The sequence below is a fragment of the Oryctolagus cuniculus genome, chromosome 3, assembly GCF_964237555.1.
Source record: "Oryctolagus cuniculus chromosome 3, mOryCun1.1, whole genome shotgun sequence".
NCBI classification, from domain to species: Eukaryota; Metazoa; Chordata; class Mammalia; order Lagomorpha; family Leporidae; genus Oryctolagus; species Oryctolagus cuniculus.
The window spans coordinates 18,260,439-18,264,306 of NC_091434.1; the positions used below are offsets into that span (position 1 = coordinate 18,260,439).

Below are 3,868 nucleotides of genomic sequence, written 5' to 3' on the forward strand. Positions count from 1 at the left end.
TGTGCCTCTTTGACTTCCGGAAGGCAGTTCTTCAAAGGGAACTGGGCTGATGGTGCTAATGTGGGCACTAGTGAGAACTTTGTTTTTGGGATGGAGCTCAGAAAATAAGAGGTAAAACATATATCCTCCAGGAAACCATTTTTGGAATGAATCCATATTCTTTAAAGGTCATTTTTATGTAATGGATGTTGAATGCTTCCTGCTACGGATGGTTTTATGACTCTTGGTTTCAGAGACTTAAAGACGTTACTACAGGTTGTCCTCCAAATGATTTCTTTGTATTCTGGAAGAGTAGTGGCTGGCAGGCTGACCAGAATCAGGGCTATGTGTGTGTGTGTGTGTGTGTGTGTGTGGTAATGGTATTTTTGTCAGCTTATGAGCACTCAGGCAACCCCTCTTCAACTGAAGGCACATTCTCATACCACATTGTATACTGCCATCACATTTAACATTGTTCCCAAAGAAACATGGGTCTTGAGATTTTACTTGGGAATCCTAGAGCAAATTTTACCAAAACTCTGGCACAGAAAACAGACAATTCCTGACCTAAATTCAATGATGCCTGCAGTTTTTTTGTAGAAAAGATTCCCAAGGAGTGAGCAATGGGCAGGGAGTGTTCCAGCTGGGTGACAGGTTCCCAGCACGCAGTGTTTGTGTGATAGGAGACAAGATAAGGACCAGGAAGAGGATGAAACTTAGTTTAAAACTTAAATGGTTACTATGTGTATTATTTATTTCTCATAGTTACCCATTGCATTTGTTAGTTATTGCTATGTAGCAATATGTAATAAATCATGTACTATATTGTTCATGAGCCTTCAGATTGACTTGGCGGTTCTTCAGGTTTTATGTAGATTCTCTCATTCATCTGTGGTGAACTGCAGTTGGACATGTGGCTTTGCTGATCTTGACTGAGCTCTCCGGCATGTTTGGGAATGAGATGCAGTTGGTTTGTCTTAGATTTCCTGGGCTTGAGTCCATGTTCCCTTAACATCCCTCCAACAAGTTAGCCTGTACATGTTCTCACAGCTATGGTAGAGGAACAAAAGCAATCAATGAAGATGTAAAGAAATGACTTACCGAGCTTCTGCGCCTGTCACACTTGCTTACTTGATTGGCCACAGTGTACACAAGGTATACTCCAGGAACAAGTACAGAATATTCCTTGTCCTATTGAAGGAGGGAAGAAAGTTGACCATTGTGTGCTAAATCTACTATAATGTGCGATATGAATTATTACACTCCTGTTTTACAGAAGAAGGAAGTGAGACAGAAAGGAGTTAAATCACTTGTCCCAAAGCCAACACAAAATGAGCAGCAGGGCCAGGATCATGGTCACACCCGAGGAGGCTCTCAGGCTCCCTCCAATGTACATGTAAGATGTCTACAATTGCCCAATGTTCCTACCTTCCATCTTCCTTCTGCATATTCTGCAGATGTTATTAGCAGCCTGAACTTTCTTGAGAATAGCTCTGACCATTCCATGTTCTTATCAGAGTATTTCTGGGACTCTCCATTGCCTCCATGATCAGTTCTTAATCTAGTTTGGTCTTGAGACCTTCCACTTCAGAAATCACTGAGGAGTCCTAGGAGCTCCTCATTACATTAATCAACATTTGCCATGATAGCAATTCAAACAGAAATATATGATTATTAATTTATTTAAAATTAATCTTTTACATATTAACACAAATAATACATTGTACTCAAAATAAGTATATTTTACAAACTTAAAAAATGAAGAATAAAAGTGGTGCATTTTATCTACTCAGAGTTAATGGAAGACAGGTGATTCCTCACACAAGCACACAGTCTGGTGTGATATTGCATGCTGCATAGCCTCTGGAATACCCCACAATGCACTATGAGAGAATGGGAGGGGAAAAGGTAAATAAAATGATAATAAATTTTTATAAAAATAATGCTGACTTAGTGAGTTTCTTTAAAAGGCCAGTGACACCAGGTCTTCCTAGACCTGGCCTGGCTTTAAGGACTCTTATCTATAGCATCAAGTGTGGATTTTTCTGCTTGCTTCCTTTTTTTAAAAAAAAAATTCATTTATTTGAGGGATAGAATTACAGACAGTGAGAGGGATAGATAGAGAGTAAGGTCTTCCATCCTCTGTTTCACTCCCCAAATGGCTATAACCGCTGGAGGTAGGCCAATCCAAAGTCAGGAGCCAGGAACTTCTTCTGGGTCTCCCACATGGGTGCAGGGGCTCAAGGACTTGGGCCATCCTCCGCTGCTTTCTCAGGCCGTTAGCAGAGAACTGGTTCAGAAGAGGAGCAGCTGGGTCACACACCAATATAGGGTGGTGGCTCCACAGGCAGAGGCTAAGCCCACTATGCTGTAGTGCTGGCCTCTCTGCTTCCTTTCTTAAAGATTTTCATCACTTGGAACTGCTTTATCCCTAAGATCACGGCCTTCACATTTGCCCTCTTGCCACCTACTAACTATATAACTTTGGATGGTCACATAAACCTCCCCCCACCTCTGGCTTCAGCATGCTCATGTCTAATGAGTTTCCCATGGAAATGAACTGGATGCTCTAGGAAAGGCAAACAGTGACATGTATGGTACACTGTAAGCGCTTAGTAAAATGTTACAGTCTCAGTCACTATTCTGTTCCCATGACAAAATCCTTGAGGCTGGGTACATCATAGGAGGAACATATGTTTGTTTAGCTCACACTTTTGGAGGCTGAAAGTCCAAGGTTGGGTGGCCTCATGTGTTCAGTCTCTGCAAAGAGCCTCCTTGTGGGTGGCATCGTGGTGGTGGAGCACACATTGATGAGGTCACATAACAAGAGGAGCCAGAGATTCAGTGGCTCTGTTTGTAACTCACAGATCTTACTCCACCTGCCAAGATGATATCCTGATGACTCAATTACCTTCCTTGAGGCCCAGTCTCTTTAAGTTTCTTCCATATCAAGAACGAGCCTTCAAAGTAGGAGGTACCATTCTTTGAAGGGAGGACAGAACTTCCACTTTGACTGTGGCCTTGTCTAAGGTAAGATCAGAGTTGGTGAACTCAAGAGGCTTCCATAGCCTTGGCAGCTCATGACAAGAGCCTCAGGTGATTACTGACGTCATAAATATGAGTGTCAATTGTTAAGTCAACAACAGGAGTCACTGCACTTACTCCTCATGTAGGATCTCTGTCCTTAATGTGTTATACAATGTAAATTAATGCCCTAACTAGTACTCAAACAGTACTTCATACTCAAACAGTTCTTTATACTTTGTGTTTCTATGTGGGTGCAAACTGTTGAAATCTTTGCTTAGTATATACTAAATTGATCTTCTGTATATAAAGATAATTGAAAATGAATCTTGATGTGAATGCAATGGGAGAGGGAGCGGGAGATGGGAGGGTTGCGGGTGGGAGGGAAGTTAGGGGGGAGAAAAAGCCACTGTAATCCAAAAGCTGTACTTTGGAAATTTATATTTATTAAATAAAAGTTTTAAAAAAAGAAAGATGCCGCAACAAACATTACAGTGGCTGGGCGAAATTAATATAAAAAAAGTGGACAGTCTAGCGCCGCGGCTCAATAGGCTAATCCTCCGCCTGCGGCACCAGCATCCCGGGTTCTAGTCCTGGTCAGGGCACTAGATTCTGTCCCAGTTGCTCCTCTTGCAGTCCAGCTCTCTGCTGTGGCCTGGGAGTGCAGTGGAGGATGGCCCAAATGCTTGGTCCCTGTACCCCATGGGAGACCAGGAGAAGCACCTGGCTCCTGGCTTTGGATCAGCGCAGTGCGCCTGCCACAGCTCACCGGCCGCGGCTGCCATTTGTGGGGTGAACCAATGGAAAAGGAAGACTTTTCTCTCTGTCTCTCTCACTGTCCACTCTGCCTGTCAAAAAAAAAAAA

The 3,868-nt window shown here is 42.8% G+C and overlaps 1 long non-coding RNA gene across 1 annotated transcript; it reads right to left on the minus strand.

Annotated features, from left to right (window-relative positions):
- Positions 1–280: 280 nt before the first annotated feature.
- Positions 281–3,015, minus strand: LOC127491836 (uncharacterized). The gene is made up of 3 exons (XR_007920780.2): positions 2,690–3,015; positions 1,111–1,170; positions 281–1,029 (listed from the first exon to the last, which is right to left on the minus strand). It is a non-coding gene; the product is annotated as an uncharacterized lncRNA (long non-coding RNA).
- Between the last annotated feature and the right edge of the window lie 853 nt (positions 3,016–3,868).